Below are 19367 nucleotides of genomic sequence, written 5' to 3'. Positions count from 1 at the left end.
CAACTGGTATAAATTCAAATTGATAAAAAAATGTTTTCCCACTAATTTATATTTAATAAATGAATATACCTGCCAGATCATTAAAGTTCATGCAAAATATATTTGTAAAAATGTTCACGGACAACATTTAATTGGGTTCCCTAAATAAGCACTCTTCCGGGACAATTTAATAAAACGTAAAGTATGATAAATGTCTCTGAATTTTGCTGCTATATGCAGTTGCCGAATGAATAAAAGTTAAGTACCGACGTATGTTCAGAGGACAAAAAGAGCCAGACAAATAACGTACAATATCCTGTGTTGATTTTGTTAATTTGAATGAAATGATGGTTTCAGAAACTGTGCCCAAAGCAATTTGTTTTTTCACGGTGTAGAAGGAAAAAGAAAATGATTTGTCTTATCTGTGAAAGTCAGAACACAAAGTAGGAAAGCGCAAGCCAATCAAAACAACAATTCAGACAAAAGAGTACATTTCAAATGAAAAGACAATAGAATAAGAAAGTTACTGTTTCATAACAGATGTTTTAGCTTGGGCTGTTCTATAAATAGCTTGCCAGTGAGGGGACATTGTGATCTTTTAGGAATGTTGTAGAAATGAACAATTTGGAAAATGCGAACACCGGCAGAGAAATATAAGGATAGTGCTGTCTGTTGATAAATATCTGTTCTATCTACAACAATATTTGTCTTTTCATAAATGAATATCAACATTTTTAATCATAATATCATATGAAATGTTAGAAGTTGACATTTAATTATTTTCTGAAGAAGAGACAAATGTCTTCTTATTGTTTGCAATTTAAAGGCAAACATCGCTTTATGATTTGCAAGCCAGCACCCGAAAGGGATTAGATAAGTTACAACCTTTGACGTGTTCAACCGTGTGAGTGTAACTGTCGCCTCTGTGATCAAATTAAAGGCAACCCGAGCCGATCCCATTCGTATCCATTATACTTTGAAATGGATCAATGGCGAGAAGGTGCGGGCCTCATCGCTCTGCGCCTGTCAGCGAGGCGAGTCGTGAGCTAGAAGAAAATGAGCGGGCACCAGCAGAAGCTGGGCAAACATGGTGTACATGAAATGTTGATGTTTATCAAGCCGGAAAAAGAATTTATTATCTCGTGCGTGTGATGAAGTGCTTCTGGGAAAATATGCACGATGAGAAGAGAGCGATGTCTTTGCGCATGTGTGTGTTGTTGTTTTTTTCCACTCTTTATGTGTTTCAAGCACTTTTTACCCCCCCCCCCCCCTTATTTAAGCCATGTTGCCGCTGTACCCCCTGAGCCTTGAAACCCCTGGGTGGTCGGTATGGCCTACTTTATGAATTTCCTGCCGCGCACAAACAACTTAAACGCGCACAATGCACAGTCAGCCCAACTTACAAACACACGCAATAAAGACCTTGTAAGCACATCAACACAATGTGAATGAAAGCACTTTTGCCTTCATATCTTATTGAGGACGAGAATTTAGAGGAAGGATGACAGAAAGGAAATGCGGAATGATGAGGAGCGTGCGGGGGGGGGAACCACAAAAAAAATGGCCGCCCAAATGATAATACTATGCCACACTGTATGGTGCAGAGCCAAGACGCACACTGTGAATAATATGCTGTGGTTTTCTGCTGAGCTGGTTTGTCGTAGCATTAAAAATATAGCACCAAACAAGTTCCACTGGCGAGCCTTAATGATGACAGCCCAAGGGATGGATAATTAAGACAGAGAGAAGAAGAATCGGCCTCACTACAACATTAATTGTTTTCCAATGTTCATAGATACATTGCTGAGCTCAGTAGCCAATCAGCTAGGACGTTATACAGTAGCCCTGAAAACAAAAGCAGGCTCTAATGCAGGAGTGTCAAACTCATTTTTGTTGTGGGCCATTTTGTAGTCATAGATTTCTTCTGAAGGCCATTATGATAATGTCTTCTATATACATGCACTGTAAGCTACTAGTTTTGAAATCAGAGACTAGTAAAAACTGTTCATACGGTTTAAAAAGATGAATGGTAATACTAATTGCTAGCAATATCTATTTTTCAAAAGTGAAGACAATTTGTAATTTTAGTAATGAAACAAAATCTATGCAAACTTTGTCTTCGCGGGCCACATAGATTGATGTGGTGAGCCGTATCTGGCCCCCGGGCCTTGCGTTTGACACCAATGCTATAATGGCTCACTATTTGGCAGCATCTGATGGGTTGATGCAGACCTCACATCAAGTGTCAAAATGAAAAAAAAAAGCTGACAAGTAATGACATCTCCTCTGACTGCCCTTACTGCTCGCAAGGAGAAGTAAGAATGAGCAGATTGATTAATCACTTCTGAAAATGATCAAGTTGACTCATTGACTCCTGCACAGCGGGGCACATGTCTTTTTCACATTGCTTTCCCTGGTTGTGTCTTTCACTTGTGGACATACTGATTCCATCAAGATTACGGTTAATTCTCAGGTGGGACATGAATCCAGATTTCATGGTCCCACCTCCAAAGACAAAAGACAGAAATGAAAGCATCTTATGTCAGATGAACAGAACAGGTGTTCTTCTATGCTAATGCTTGTAGGTGAACATAAACACAAAAACAAACATGACAGAAACAGCTCTGTGTATCAGTGTGGCCTTACAAAAAATGACAACAAAGCAAGCAAAAATGACCATGAAATTTGGAAGTTGGAGAAAAATAAATGAAATTGTGCTAGTTGTAAAGGACGAACACAAAGGGACTGCACGCATGCCAAAACAAACACGCACGCACGCGCACGCACACAATCCATCCCACATGGTCTGTAAATAGAGAGCGGGATGTTGTGGACGTTTGTGCACACGAACAAACGAGACACTCCTAGAATGGGAGCAAACTGATACGATAGTAAAGTATAAAAAACACATGACACCTATCAGATAAAAGGTCACGGCCAGTGAAGATAGAAGGACACAAAGTGAGAGTAAGGCATAAAGAGGCGAAGTGGAACATAAAGTGAATCAGGAATGAGATATGAAAAGATCCAGTGTTTGGATTTCTCCTCATCTTTCTCCTGCTGATATTCTCCTTCTATCTATGGTCACAAGAAGCTACATCTGGATCTCACCCTGAACTTGGACCTTTTTTCAGATGCGCTATCTATCTTCCAACTGATGTCTCCTGTCTAAACTATTTATACTACTTGTGATGTGAGAGATGCAGGACATGCATTTTGTGATAACAGATTGTTAATGTATTTCGAAACAATAATCATTAATTCGATGGTAGAAAAATCCAACAAAATATTAGGCATTCAACAGCTTGCTGTTTCTCATGCCAAGTGGGAATGCCTCTAAAATTAAACACAATCTGTTTCTGATTTATTTATATTTCCAAACATGTTTCCCAGTAGTAAACAATTCAAATTGAAATCATCTGTTCTAGAGTTATACTAGCACCATCCATAATTTTAATAAAATATGGAGATATGAGGCATGACTGTTGGTTAGGGTAACATTCATAAAAATGTAAAAATACCTTTACAATTTAGAGTCTTGAATGAACCTAGTATTTATGTGTTCGGAATATCGGAAAAACCCACACCAAGGCCAGATTGGCTACATTTTGCTACAGTTCACAAGGTCGGGAAGAATGGTTGTAAATATTAATCATGCTTGATATTCTTATTCACATCAGCCGTAAGAACGTTTTCCTTTCTAAGTCCTTGTTTGGGAAGGAGCAAATCCGAGAAAAACATCCCAATTGTCTTTATGTTTGCACCAAGCCCAAGAAATAAAAACAGTAAAATACACCAAAGGGTTTGAGTTTACTTTGTTTACTCTTGTTTTTGTCTTCTCACATTCTTCTTTTTTTTAACACCCCTTGTTGAGGCTTATCTTATTTTTCACCTCAATGGTTCAGTTCAGCAGTTCCCACAAGTTGCATTGAATGATGAAGAGTCATCCTATATTTATCATACTCAATAATAGTTCCCCAAGAAAAAAATCAAGTCACACTTATATTTTGAGTTGCACATCAAATACAGAACCAAATAACTTTCCTGCATAGTTTACTTTACATTTTCAGCCCACTTACTTTATCAGCCTGAGCAACTTTTACGTGATTTATGTTTTCAGCACCCCCCCCCCCCCCCCCCCCTATCTCTCTCTCGCGCTCTCTCTCTCTCTCGCTCTCTGCTCGCCCTCCCTTTCCTGTGCGCTTATCTCGGTACACATCGTCAGCTCCAGTGTGAAGTGAAGTCTGACAGCTGCCGCCTGGCCCGGTCCATTTGCAGCTTCTCTGCTCCATCTCACCACACGGATGTCAATTAGCACGCTAAACGTGCGTAATTATGGATGCACCCCCCCCCCCCCCTTTCCTATTTTATGTACTTGTGTGTAATTTACCAGCGAGGATGCGCTATGTCTTCCGCTCACCTTTCCCCCTTCCTTTCCTCGTTTCTTTTTGCAGTTGCTTCGGGACTGTGGGAGCGCTGCTTGTCTTCAACTTGAGGGCGAAGAAAGACGGTTGAAAACTCCTCGGAATTCTCCGCGCACCGTGCACGCATTGGCACTCTCCGGTGAGCGCACTTGAATTTTTTGTTATTGATATTTTTGGGACTGCTTGTATTCTATGCAAAAGTAGTTGACAGATCGTGTTTGTGCTTGTTAGACGTGTATAAAATGCATCCGTCAACTCTTAGACTCAATTTGATGTTGTCAGTGAACAAACAAATGCGCGTCAAGTGTTGTCTGGTTCGTGTTCCATATTAGGAGGGTGTTTGAGATGAAAGAAATATTTTTGGGGTGCCTCAGGGAAGTTCCGTTTTTCTTAGGGTCCGTTGTTAATTGGCTTTAAAATTATGACATTGTCTTGTTTTTTTTTACTGCATGGTTGTACAAAGTCCAGCCTGTGGGCCGTTTGCGATCTTTTTTTAATCCCATATTGTGAAAATTACCACGCACGTAATTTTGTGAGCCAAATTGGACAGAAAAAAATGTCCTAATTTAAATATTACACTCAAGCCATATGGATTGAAGCATAACATAGCATATTTCATCAATTCAGTGAGATTGGAGCATTACGTTCGTGTTCAAATGTAAAGAATAGCAAAGTAGTGTCAAAGTTCTTGGATTGTCCTGTAGGCAGACCCTTGGTGGGAAAAGTTTGGACACCCCTGTTCTTCAACCTCAGCTGTTCACTCCATGTTTTCATACGTAGTGTAACATTGTCGGATTTTGAGGGGCTCTTGTCTTCTGTTCATCAATTAATCTTGTCTATTATGGCGATCTCACACTTCCTCCAAGCTAAAACATTCCTCTCCCACACACCATCCGCCAGCATCTCACCTCCCACATAACCACACTTGCTGTCCACAGCCGATTAGCTGGTGATGTGCCACCGTTTGCACTAATAAGAGGGGCCTTCCTCAACTTTAATGGCGACTCATGGTTCATGTCAGGCCAGGGGGGGGCCTGTTAAAGACTCATGAGTAGAAGTCATCAAGCAGAGATGGAGAGCTCATAAAGACACACAGGAAAGAGATGGTCAGGGTAGTGCGTTGATGTGTTTTATGATGCATGTGTGCACGGGCACGTGTGTGTGTGTGTGTGTGCTCTTGCTCAGTCACATATTCGATGCAAGAAAAAGTGAGTGGAAAGAGGAGAGAGATTATGCAAACTCAAAAGTATGGCAGAAAGTGGGAAAAGCCATGTAAGCAGTTTTTCTTTTATATTATTATTTAACTGTCAGGGTGTTCACTTGACGGGCTCCTTGGGCTGTGACATGCTTGTCACCAGCTTGAGGTTTATGCGGATGGCTCGTTTTAGTCGGGCATAGGCGGGGATACGCTATTTGATCAATCATTTCATGAATCAATCACAGTTCCATTGGCTTCTTTCGCTCTAAATTGTCCATTGTATCAAGATGTTTTCGAAAGTGGCACATTTCATAGACAGGCTTCCGGAAACCACAAATTTGGAACAAAATTTCCAGACAAATGCACTTTTATGGCTTTTATGAATCTGTGAATGTTAAAGTGTTGCTTAAAACATTTTATATACAGGTAAAGGTTTTATAATAGGGACCGCTATTTCTATTTTGGGTATTTCCAATGAAAAAAATGTTTCATTATAAAAAAAAAAGGGGTCACTCAGCATCCCAAAAAGGATTGTATTTATTTAGTTTTCATCTGTTGATTTAGCGATCAGGTGTTTCTTTGTGCAGCTCAGTGGTCACGGTGACCTTGTTCAATAATGACGGAGGCCTCCAGCGCTGTGCCGACCACTCGATTTCCATCCATGTGGGGTAAAGCTAACAGAACAATCACTCTTTGCTTAGTTCACTTTCACGGCTTAAATTTGTGCTGATGATTATATGTCAAAGCTGTCGGCCTTCGTCATCCCTTTTTTTGGTCTGTCGGGTGAAAATGAGATGATGTATTTCACGGAGACGCGTTGACGTCATGTCACCGATATGGTGTTAATGTGATTGGCATGTTGATTACATCACGGCGAGAACTGCTGATGAATAAGATCCAAGTGACGTTACTTAAACGCGGTGGAGGCAAACACGGGGTTAAAGCGCAAAGTGCCAAATTGTGATACTGACAGCATGAAAGAAAGAAAGAATGGGCTGCTTGTGTTTGGTGTTGCTGGGAAGATGGCAGGCTGGCAGAATCATCACAGCCTGAAGAACATGACAGTCCATGCAGAATGCTTGGCATACAAAGCTAAATCAGTTTTTTTCCCCCCTCCGTGTGACAGATTGTGTGTGTGCGCGTGTGTGTGTGTTCCCTCTTTCTTGCAGTTGTTGTTTGTTCTTGAGATGCATACTTATGACATCACACATAGCAACACCATCCGTACTCCTGTTATGGACAAAAGACATTAGGAGACTTCATCTCAACAATGTTTGATTGGATGAAGGTCAAGACTCCCTCACTCCGCCCATAGTAAATTCATCCAGGCGTGCCTTTACTGGCCTTGATTTGTGCATTGACAACAGGAAAGCACCAAGTACCAAGTTGCAAGCAAGACGTATACATGTCAGTAAGACGAATAAATTAGGGGAAATGAAATGTTCTTTTTCCCTAACTCTGTGACTTTCATCCGCACTTATGGTTAGACTTGAAATGAGAATCATGATGGTCATTTTTATCAACTCCAGCAATGTGGTTGATATTTGTGAGGATTCACTAGTCAACCTTCGAACTCCTTTTTCCAATTAGATTGATCCCAAAAAGAGATGGGGGGCGGGGCTAACAATACACAAATACCAGCCCCACACACACACACCTTCATTTCTCTCTCCTCTCTCCATCCTCCTGGCAAGTACAGTTAAGCTCTAACCCCCTTCTCGTACTGCTCTCAGACGCAGGCACACTATCTGTTTCACACCCTTTTCCACCCGCCCGTTCTCTCACATCTCTCTCTTCTCACCTCCCCTGGCACCTCGATGTGTTTCTCTTTTAATTGAGATGCATTTCAATGTGGTGCAAATGAGCTTTCTACAGCTCCAGTCTCAACCTGTGTGTGTGTTTCATACACGCGTGCGTGTGCGTCGTGAGGGTGAAAAGAATTCCCACAGTTGGAAGTGAAGGCGCTGTTTTCCTTGTTTGCACCTCTAATATGACTTCTGTCCCACAAAAGTTTATTTTTAGTGCGGCATTAGCAACATTTGCTCGGTTGGATGGCACTGAGTGGCGGGAAGAATTTAGTTGTGGTTTTCCTTCTTCCTCATGAGTGTGTGTAGCAGCTCATTAAAAACACATTATATAGCGTATTGTGGCAAAGCTAACATTAAATATGATGTTTTGTGGGACTTCTTTGGAAATACAATGTTTGTTTTAGGGTCAAAAAGTCCATCCATCCATCCATCCATCCATCCATCCATCCATCCATCCATCCATCCATCCATCCATCCATCCATCCATCCATCCATCCATCCATCCATCCATCCATCCATCCATCCATCCATCCATCCATCCATCCATCCATCCATCCATCCATCCATCCATCCATCCATCCATCCATCCATCCATCCATCCATCCATCCATCCATCCATCCATCCATCCATCCATCCAACCCACGTTCTATATTTTACTCAATTAATTTCAATCATTCCCAAAATGATTGTCAGCCACCATACTGTTGAGGATGAGGTTGAAGTGTGTGATGTCATTTCATGTGAGGAAAGTGCTGAAAAACGCATTTGACATGAGCTTTTCCGACGACTGACAGTCTGATTTACATCACATTGGTGGTAAAAGAAGCACGTCATTGCCACTCGATTGTTCAAAGTGATTTATCCCCTCTTAATGAAAGTTAAAAATGACAGCAAAAGTACAACTTGGTTTCTAAATCTATGCATGGAGAGACCCTTTGGGCTTGTGCGCAGCACACATTCAGCTTGTTGACTCTTGTCTCATCTTTTCCCTCATTTAAAAAAAAAGTTATTTCTTTATTTCCGCCTGTGAAACGGTGGGTCGTTGCAACACGTTCAGACCTCTAAAAACTCAAAAGTCTTGAGCAAGGGAAGTGCTCAAAACTCACAGAAGCACGCAGCCCCCGGCAAGGAGAAACAACTAGACGCCCTTTAGTTTTATGGAGACGCTTCCATGCCAAAATGCATTGAAGTGAAGGCTTCACCTCGATTTCAAGAGACATGAGGAGGTGTCAGATTTTCACACTTAAAGGTACATCCGGTGTGGTGCGCTTCGGCGTTTCTCCCCAGGGTGGTCGCCGCCTGTGTTCTTTGTGTGTGCATGTATCTGCATGTGGGGGAGCGAGAGGGGTCGTTAAGGGGAGCGATGCTGACGCCGGGGTGACCTTGGGGCTCCCTGTCTTCCTCCTGTCGATGAAGGGGATGACTTAGTGCCTCCCTTCCCACCCATGATGGCTCATTTATTATCATTAGGCACACAGTCAAAAGATGCTGCTCAGGCCCTCAAGACAAAGCGCATGTGTGTACGTGTCGCTAAAAGTGAGAGAAAACAGAACGCAAACACAAACGGAAGTCTTTTCTAATACCGTAAGCGTTGCACACTCGAGCATATGTAGCTGTCAGCTCGTGTTTATCATCTCCGTGTTGTCTTCTCCAGCGTGTGTTTATCTTTAGTTCCATGGCAAGATGAGCAACTTGTCGTGACAAAGCGACCCCCCCCCCCCCCGCCTCTACCTGCTTATCCTGCAATTTACATAGCGCTTCATGTCATAATCTAACCTCCAGTCACCTCAGACAGCTGCGGAGAATATATATGGCTGCGCGTGTAGATATATAAATATATATGGCGGCTACCTCAGGGCGGGGTCCCTCCCGTCATTTCTCAGCGTGATGGATGGAGACTTCTGCCGGCCAGTCAATACCCAATCTGAGCCCCACTGTCCTGATTTAAGATACAGCAGCACCCAGGTGACACACTCACAAGCGAGCCCACTTTAATCACTCCAAGCATCAACTCTAGTGTTGACATCAGTGTGTGTGTGTGTGTGTGTGTGTGTGTGTGTGTTTGTGTGTGGAGGCTCTGCTTTAGTTTGTGTGTGTATGTGTGTGTGCGCCATTGTTGTATCTCACTCAGTCAGCTGCAATCAGTCAGTGACCAGCACACACTTCCGAATTCTGAGTTCACTTTTCTGTCACGTAAATAAAAACATAAATATTGTATAGAAGGAAGGATTTTGGATTTGTATAGTTAGGGACCCTTTCTGGATTGGTGAAGGCAAAGACTTGGGGTCACAGTTTTAAATTTACCTAAATGCTGGTCTTGTTTATTGTAAGGTTTTTTGGAATTTAACTCCATAATGGAGAGATAAACATAAAATTTGAAATAATATTAAAATTGTATCATTCTTTTTGCCTTTAACCTTTAATACATACCTGAGCTTTCAAGTCTCTAGCATAGTTCACCAATTTTGAACTCTGGGTTCTGTGTAATTAAAGTGATTGCATATAATGGTGAAATGTGCTTGGATCTGACCTTCTGTGAAGCAAGTGGAAGTCCTCATGAGGAGAGGAGCTACGGAAGTTAATTGTGCCGTAATGTATGTAAGGTGCTTGAACTGTACTTATATGACTTTGACAAACGTTGATGTGATTCAGAACCAATCTGAGCCCTTTGTGTCGAAAGCGGTGGTGGATGTGGTTTGAAAGCACTGCAAGTGAGAGACCCTCGAGATTAATTTGGAAGTTTCCATCGCAGAGGTTTTATCATAGGTGAACGTTAATTCATTAAAGAAAAAAAAAAAATAGAACAGCAGCGAAGGCGTTTCCTCATGGAAAACATGTTATCATCCTTTTCTTTGGCTACACTTCAAGTGTTATGTTACTTTGGAGAATGCTTGGAGTGTTTTTTTGTTTGTTTGTTTTTTCGGAAGAACCTGCCCTTTTTCAAACAGTTTCTATCAGTTGGCTTACCCACAAAGTTGTTAGGGAAATTAACCATCTGGAATGTTGTGAACAAATCATGAGTCCCTTCTTTAAGTCAGCTTCAAGGCAGCTTTTAAGAGACCTTTGAAATGTTAGCTTTGCTTTCTCCTCGCTGACAGATGTGAGAAAAAATCAGTATGTTAAGTATGAACATGTGACCGACGTACTTCAAACTAGAGACTGACCTAGTATATGGATTTTTTAATTAGGCAGATGCAGATTCCGATATTTGGCAGTATAAAATCCCGATAGCTGATTAATCCATCCATCAAGGGGTTTGTATTATTTATTTTATTAAGTCAATATTTTCAGTGATTTCGTAAGGCCCGTCAAAAAGATGGTACATGTGCACGCCAACTTCCGTTTCCCTGGTGGCACAGCAGTGCCAAAATCATAATCAGCACGGTATGAGCTCAAGTGTCTCATTAAAGTTCAGATGACTGATTAAAACTGCCGTAGTGGGTTTGAATGTTTTTCTTCATAAGTGTTTTCTTCCTAATATTCAAAGTTTCAAGGCAAAGGGGCTCACTTTTGCTGCAATGGGCGATATTTACGTAGAAAGACACCCATTTTTTATTTAACCCTAAACCAGGGGTGTCAAGCTCATTTTTGTCGTGGGGCGCTTTGTAGTCACAGTTTCCTTCGGAGGGCCATTATGCCTCATATTATATATCGTATAAGCTACAAAACAAACTGACAAATAGTTTATTTTCATATCAGACTAGTGGAATCTTTTCAAATATTTTAAAAAGGTGATTTCTTAAAGTGAAGACAATTTGCAATTTTAGTAATGACATAAATTTGATGCACAATTTGTCTTTGCGGGCCACAGACAATGATGTGGCGGGCCGTATCTGGCCCCTGGGCCTTGAGTTTGACACCTGTGCTCTAAACCTTGCGTTTTTTTTTTTTTATAACTTTTATGATATTTGTAAGAGGATTTGTTTTGGTAATACAAATAATAGAAATCAGGATCATTTAAAACACCTCCAGTTTATAGTCCAGTCCGGCTTATATATGAACAAATTTTCCGTGAATTTTAACTGGTTCGGATTTTATTCAGGCGCGCCTTATAGTAGTCCGGAAATTCCGGTAGCTATTTATAGTTTGGATGTTTCAGTAAATTATCCATCAACTCCAATAAAAACAAATGATACATAAAATTGAGAGATGTAAGTAAAGAATATATGAAGGTCAACATTAACACTGGATGTAAAATCAGCTTTGGGAGAAATATTGTGGTAACATATGGCTGAAATAAAATACATGGCAAGTGACATTCCACATCTCGAGTGTGTTGGGCGTCCCCGCTGTTTTCGTTTATACCGCGGCCGAACACACTCAGCTACGTGCAGCAATCACAGCGAGATTGTGTTTGCGCCACCGAGAGATTCGATATTTCTACTTTATCAAGACAGTAATCTGTTGGTGCCGGCCCGAATGGCTCCTCTCTTGACATGTCATCATTCACATACGTACATGCACATGTGAACACATCTTGGCACACATTTTACAGCCCCTCCACTCGGGCTGTTAGTCTAATTTATGAGGCGCCGTTAATTTGGCCTAAACGCTCCTTGCGAGACCTCCCTCCTCTCCTCATCTCCGCATCCCTCCTTCTCGTCCTCACGCTCATCAGTCACTCGGCAGAGTAAATCAGAGGGGAGGTATTGCACAGCAGGCAATACGTAGACTGGACACCTTGACTAATATACCGCTGTCCTTCCGCCTCCTCCATCTGAATCTCCCCCAACCTCCTCCAAACACACATTTCTCTCCCCCATATAGATCTACTTAAATCAAATTTGGCTCCTCTCTTCATAAATTGGGCTCTTCCTCGTCCCCACTGGCACTCCTTGCCCCGTCTGGTGTGCTTCTTCCTGCTGCACTTTTCCTCCGCCCGTCCCCTGACGCCACCACCCACCATCTTCTGGCCTACGCTGCCGGTTTTTCCCTCTCCACCCGTCCTTCCTTACCTCGCCTTTCTACCTCCGCCTTACCTTACCTCCTCCCCCATTCCCCTGTTCTCATGTTAGGTGTAAATTTAGAACAGAAGGCATGAGGGGGATGCTTTGTGTAGATGTATGTCTTTGAGAGAGAGAGAAAGAGAGAGACGACATGAAAGCTCCTCGCACTCAGATGGGTGTGATTAAGAACCCGAGCCTTGGTTATGTGCACATCCACACAAGATGCACGTTTGATGAGGCATAAACTCACATGACGCTACCGACTCATTTGGTAGTGGTACAGTTCCACAACAATGTGTTAGAAGACAAGAGTACCACTTGAGTCGATGGCGCATTGTTCTCTCTTAATTCTATTCACATTGCACACAAGAGAGTAAGATGGTGTGATGTCACTGCACAAGCCTCGCTTTTGCATGACTCTGCGTCTTCCTGGGACTGTCTGGGTTTTTTTTTTTTTCTTCCTACCCAGGCTTTAAGTCCATCCAAGTCCCGTGTGAATTAATTGTCTTTCTTTCGCTTCTCATTGCTCATTGCTCACTAAGCCCTTTCCCCAGAGCATCTACCTGTCTACCTCTTGCGCCCTCCTGACTCTTTCGATTTCCCAGAGCGCAAAAATATACTAGTCTAATAACATCTCAGCCCCGTCATTCCAGGCCGTACACACTCTACCTACTCAAGCCGACCTCTGAGTGGAGTCCTTATACTTAATGTCACAAGATGAATCATGCTGCCTTGTCCTTATTCCGTTGTATATTTTATAAGACTCACACAAAGTATTTTAATGAAGGTGCCATGATTGTATTTGGTCCAGATCACGGATTGTCAACCTATCCATCCACCGTGTCACCCAGAAGAGAATACAATAAATGTACTTTATTCATACTTGAGTAAATGACTATGAATGCAAACAAAACAAAGACAAACTTTTGAAAGAAAAAAAATTGTCTGTTGCGAGACTGTTCAAATTAGCCGCACCTAGAGGAGAGTTTCCACATTGCAGCCAACCCACCTGTACCTTCTCCTTTTCCCCAGCGAACCACACAAGCCTCCGTGGCCTTCAGTTGTTATCACAGTATAACGTAAATCACTGGCTGGGAAAAGTCGTCGACCCTACTGTTAGCACGCTGCCAGCAATGTCAGAAGTGATAAATCCTGATTTATACTGCTGATCCCGTAGAACATGAGCAGAATGTGCTTACAGGTGGATTTAGTTCACAAGTCAGGCAGGTGCAATCCCACAGAATATAAGCAATAGTCTTAGACAGTAGTCTTTAGAGAAGATCTGCACAAGGGAACGTCTCGTCCTGTTTGCTACACACACCTCGAATCAGCTTTGGGAAGCCGTTTCTTAAGACAGATGAGACAAAAGTAGAACTTAGATGTGTTTTGATTGGTGACAAGCAAGCAAATCATTTTCTGCAAGATAATCTTTTCCCAGCTGGGACGCATGACAATGGGTAGCATCATTATTTGTTGTGCCTTTGCTTAAGGATGACGGCCTATCAGATGAGACCAACAAACCAATCTGGGGCAAAAATATCAAGCTGTACATGATGAAGTGGATTAAACATAAAGGCAGCCGGCGTAAAATGTCGTGCGGTGGTTAAAGCTAAAGACGCGTAATGTTTTATGGGGACGATTGGGATAGAATACGCAATGAGATGAATGCAGAGGGCTTGTGAAAGTCTATTGGAATGTTTTGGTTCGGGTTATTGCTGCAAACACAGGTAACAACCGCTCTCTCTCTCTACAAAATCTTTCTTTGAGAAGCGGCGAGGCAACGTTATCCTTATAAATAAATGGCGTACAGATTGAGCTTGATATTTTAATGCAACACAAAGATTGAGACAGACAAAAAGATAATCTAAGACTCACAGGCATTTATTTTTTATCCTCTCTAAAAACTAATCAAATTGCAAACAAACAAAAATTTGGGTGCAACTGTGTGCAAGTGTAACTGCAACCACGCACACGCACACACATCTTAATCCCTGAGTGGCGATCCACTAACTTGTCCCTCTGTAGCGGGCCGGGAAGGATGTGTTGGGCCCTCTGGGGAACTCTTAATCATGTTGCTCATCTCGCCGTGGTTTGCTGCGTGCGCTTTGACAGAGCGTGCGCGTGAGTTATGTGGAAGCTTGTGTCTTTATCTCCCTTCCCCTTCTGTCTCTTTGCCTCCATCGCTCTTTTAGCACCTCCATCACCGTCTGTCTCTTCAGCCGCTCATCCCCAGGTCTCAGGACTTATGTCTGTTTGTATTTTTTTTTTATCTCCCTATCCTGTCGTTCTTTTCCTGAACAATCTCGCACCCAACAACCACATCTCCCTTCTTCTGTCCGTCGCCCCCCTCCCCCTTGTCTTACTTCATTTTCGCGCTCCCTCTCTTTGCTCCCTCATACTTTTCTGCTTTGCGGTGAGCACAGCGGTGGATGTGCTTGAGGAGATTTACGGCTGGGTCCCATCTCGATCAGGTGTGGAGACGTAAGGAAAGCCATGAAAGCGGGAAACAGATGGAACAGGGTGCAGAGAGATGAAGAAGAGGGGAGGGGAAGAGAAGCTGAGAATGTGGGAGAAGAAACAGTAAAGGACACTTTGGACATTTAGGAAAGATAACAAGGACAATGCCAGAAATGCAACAAGGCTAAATGTATGTCAGTAGCACATACAAGACTTTAAGACTATAATCATGTCTCGCATGAATATAATCTTTTAATTATTTTACCTCCAAAGTTATACAGACTGCAACGGTGGTTTAAGTTGTTCAGCAGGATTTATTTATTTATTTTAATTCAATGCTTAAGTGCAGTCTATATGTTTGCAGAGATAGAGCCACAGATTTGATTTGTATTATTAATCTGATTTATCAATCTGATTGACCGACTGATTTTATCGTACACTTGTTTGTCAGAATGTTGCGGAGTTTTCGCACTGAACGGCTAGCCGCAAGTCGAGTGTTTAGTTAGTTAACAGTTTTAATTGAGGTAGATAAATCTGTCTTTCGTATGAATTTGTGCTTTGATTTTTTTTCTTTCTGTGAGATTAACACATTTATGTGTCATGAATCTGATCATTTATTGTAATACAAATCAATTATTGCTTGTTTGTTGAAACATCAGGAAAAAAATCTTGACAAAAATAATGACATTAATTTGTAATCAAAAAATTACAGTGGAAAAAAACACAATTAGATAACTTTTCTCAATCATTCAACCCTAATTAACAACATCATCATCAAATCTTTCCCATGACACTCGTAATCAATCAGCTTCTGAATGCATTGCTTCCATCAATTCCCTTAATGGTATAGGATACATTTACTATTAATCTACCAGGGAAATCTCAATACAATTTGTAACTGTATTAGGATCCTAGAAAAAAATTATTACTACTGAGTGGGAGCTCACACATTAGTAACACATCAAGTTTTCTGTCAGTTTCCAGGTGAAAACTGCGACAAGCACAAACCAATTTGTGATCTCGTCCCAAATGGAGCCATGTCACATTCTTGTTTAAAGCTCTCAACCGTAAAGCACTGGACATTTTTTACGACTTCAACTTGCAGCCAAGTTGGGTTGCAATGAATATGTTTAACCCTCTAATAGATTATTGACACAGTTTTATAGCCTCAAGAGGTACCATCCATCTTTAAAGACTGACTGCCTTAAGTACAGTTTGCACAAATCATTCGTCTGCTGCTTTGCGGCGCTCTCGCGACTGTCTATAAATAAGCACTTTACGTCAACAGGATATAACTGCATATGCCTGCCCAGAATTTTTAAATATTTCAATTAGGTAGCAAACTGATACGTAAGCGGTTTTCAGACAGTTCTTAAAATAATTTAGTAGGACATTTGGCAAAAAGCCTTACTACTGTAGAAAATACACATACTAAGTAACATTTTGTTATCCTCACTTTTCTAACCCTGAGACTTATTTCAATACTTGTATTGCATATTTCATTTGTTGTGTTACATGACATCATATTGCGTGCTTCACTCCTTCCAAATTGATTCTGCTTGTATTCAAAATTAGAATTGAGTGTGTATCTTTAGCAGAGCAGGAAGACCCCTCTTGAATGTCTCTAAAACGCTACTTGCCCAGAACTTATCCTCATATTAAATAATATTATAGGGAAATATGTGCACTATAAAACAACACTTTGTGCCTCCAGTTCTATAATGATTAAAATATAAAAATCTTTAATGGCTATGTTGAAAGAAGCCCAGCTCATTAAGATGTATGAGTCTTGCCACTGAGGTTAACAGTAGAATTAAAACTACTTAGCGGAATGCTCATGCTCTCTCGAGATCAGGGGTTTCAAACATATTTTTGTTGCGGGCCGCATCGTAGTCATAGTTTCCTTCGGAGGGCCATTATGACTGTCGCCCCCTTATATGATATACAGTATAGGCTACACAACAAACAGATGAATAAATGTGAAAACAATTTGTAATTTTAGTATCGACACATGCTGTCGATGCACAATTTATCTTTGCAGGCCACATAAAAATGTGTATCTGGCCCCCGGGCCTTGAGTTTTACACCATGCTCTATCCTTACCCATTTTCCAATCTCTTTTCCTAAATATACCCCAAAAATTGGTCGACATACATTTCTACCTCATAACTATAATTATTAATCATTTCAAAACCATATTTGTGACACTGATTAACCTTAAGCTCCATCTCAATACTTCCCATCACTACAAACAAAACAAGACAGGAACCATAACATGCGACAAAACCAAATATTAATCCAAACAACAAAACGGAACCCATGATAAATTCCCTAAAGATCATTATCTAGTAATATGGTTCTTTTGGCATTTTTGTCTTCTTAAAGGTCGTACATAATTGATATTGGTGGTAGTCCTCGCCTGAGTTCTGTCAGCAGCCTTTTCTACTGTCTAGGCTCATTAAGCTTCTGATCATCCATCTTTCTTGGTTGAATTTCACATTTACAACTGTCTTTTTTTTTCTTTTTTTTTTTAGCGCTGTGACATTTTAAACTCACATACAGCCTATTTAGCCGTGCAGCTCGTCGGACAAGATTTTTATTTTGTGTCATACATACCGTGTTGTGTAACAAACGTTACAGTTGGAATATTTAATTATTTTCCTGTTTGAGTATGACAAATTCAATATTACTGCTTGTGGGGTGAATGTGCATGAATGGAAAAATATGACAACATTTCTATTGAGGAGAAAACAAACGAACGGTGACATTACCACTTGGCAGTGGTAAATAACAACTTTATCCAGCCATCTGTCAAGCAAAATGGAGGAAAGACATGGCTCAAAGACTGTCAGCCTTCATCCAAATTGGTGAAAAATATTCGATGCTTAAACTTGTACTTATAACCTGGACGGTTTTAATTGGAAAAGTAAAAACAATATTAATTGCACAAATGTTCAGATTTAAAAGTGATAGGAAAAAAAATGGATCTCCACCAAATGGCAATGATTTTTACCTTGGCCTCCACCAAGTTTGATAGAAGTAGTTTTTGAGTTATGACAGATTTTTTTTTTTTATATCCTATATATAAATCCTGCCACAGTTTTACTTTTGCAATCCTGAATTATTTCAGTGGGTGGCCCATAACACAACGAAAACAGCCCTTTGCCCTTGTACCTGTTCTCAATCATTAAAATAGCTTCTAGCATTTCAGCCTGACTCTGAGCCACCTATGAAATCATTTCTGACCTTACAGTACATTTCGGAAAGGCTGCTGTAAAAGTTTAACAAATGAATCTTGGCATCTACCAGCTCACCTACTGTGCAATTTCAACCTGACTTGACAGCAGGAGGGGGAGAATGACAGTGTGCTCCTGAGAGGGAGACTGTGTGTATATGTGGGGGAATGTGAGAGCCATGGTGGCTAACTTGTCTGTCACTCACCATCTGTGATTGGCACCTTGGGGTCCTCTGGCCTTCACTTGGCCCACTGGCTCCTCCTGTCAGGATTTAGGGCACAGGGTCACTCACACACACACATTCACTAAATCGAGCAAGATCTCATCCAAGCAGTTTTCCAATCTGGATCAGGCAGACCAGATAGGTCCTCTCTATAAAGGTGAAATGTCAAGAGTTGTAAGGCAAGGCAAAGATGATAGCTCGCTGGGTCTTACTTGTGTATAGGACATTTGCTTCTTTTTTTTTTTGTGATAGCGCGTGCATTTTGGATTGACTCTTAAATTTGCGTTCACCTACGATTTTGAATCGCAGAAAAACCGCTGCCCAACAGTTTGCCACGCTTGAGCATGAGTCTCAGAATCCCGCACACAGTCAAACGTCACTCAGTGTGGGGCGAGCCTGAAACGGAACGACAAAAGCACACACACACATGCACACACATTCCACAAGCACGGCAATGACTCTGTGTGAGCAGAGGTGAGGTCTCTTGTGGGATCGACTCTTGCTGACTGGACTTTGACATTTGACCTATGGCATTTTACACTCTCAGCAATATGGTTTTCCACTTACCCAGTCTTCCACACCCCTTTGTATTTGCGTATATGCTTTTTGTTATATTTATGGCAGTGTTATCTTTATAGTTTTGTACTTTTGGCAATATCACCTCTTTCTCTCTCTCTCTCTCTTTCTCCCTCGCTCTCTCTCTCTCTCTCTCTCTCTCTCTCAAGTGCATGATTACCATTATTTCCCCATCTATACTTACACTATAGCTGTCGGACAAAAGATCAGTTTTGCTATGTATCACATTGTTATTGCTTACCGTAGCGCATCAATAGAGGGAATTGTCAGTGGCGTTGCTGAATCGGGCAATTGAAGATGTGCCCTTTACGAGGATTTCAGCTTCTTGTTATGATGTGGCCTGACGGCCCTGAAAAGAAAACGCAATATAGAAAATGGATGGATTAATTCATATAAATGGGAGCACAACAGACAGTGGTTAGCATGTCTGACTTTTGAATGTTTTCTCCCTGCAACATTACAAAAACATGCATGAAAAAATGTCATAAGAGCTGAAGAATTGTCCATAGGTGGGAATGT

General features: G+C 41.3%; 1 protein-coding gene across 24 annotated transcripts in view; it reads left to right on the top strand.

Annotated features, from left to right (window-relative positions):
• The first annotated feature begins 4186 nt into the window (after positions 1-4186).
• The window catches only part of LOC125968467 (receptor-type tyrosine-protein phosphatase delta), a 117096-nt gene continuing 101915 nt past the window's right edge, over positions 4187-19367 (top strand). For all 24 annotated transcript variants that reach the window (XM_049719569.1, XM_049719566.1, XM_049719567.1 and 21 more), the window contains exons 1-2: positions 4187-4304; positions 4434-4542. The gene's annotated coding sequence lies outside the window, so the exon portion shown is untranslated. The remainder of the gene's footprint in view (positions 4305-4433; positions 4543-19367) is intronic.

Source organism: Syngnathus scovelli, chromosome 5 (genome assembly GCF_024217435.2).
Source record: "Syngnathus scovelli strain Florida chromosome 5, RoL_Ssco_1.2, whole genome shotgun sequence".
Taxonomy (NCBI): Eukaryota; Metazoa; Chordata; class Actinopteri; order Syngnathiformes; family Syngnathidae; genus Syngnathus; species Syngnathus scovelli.
Note: the sequence above shows the minus strand (reverse complement) of the source record. Positions and strands in the feature narration are given on the sequence as shown.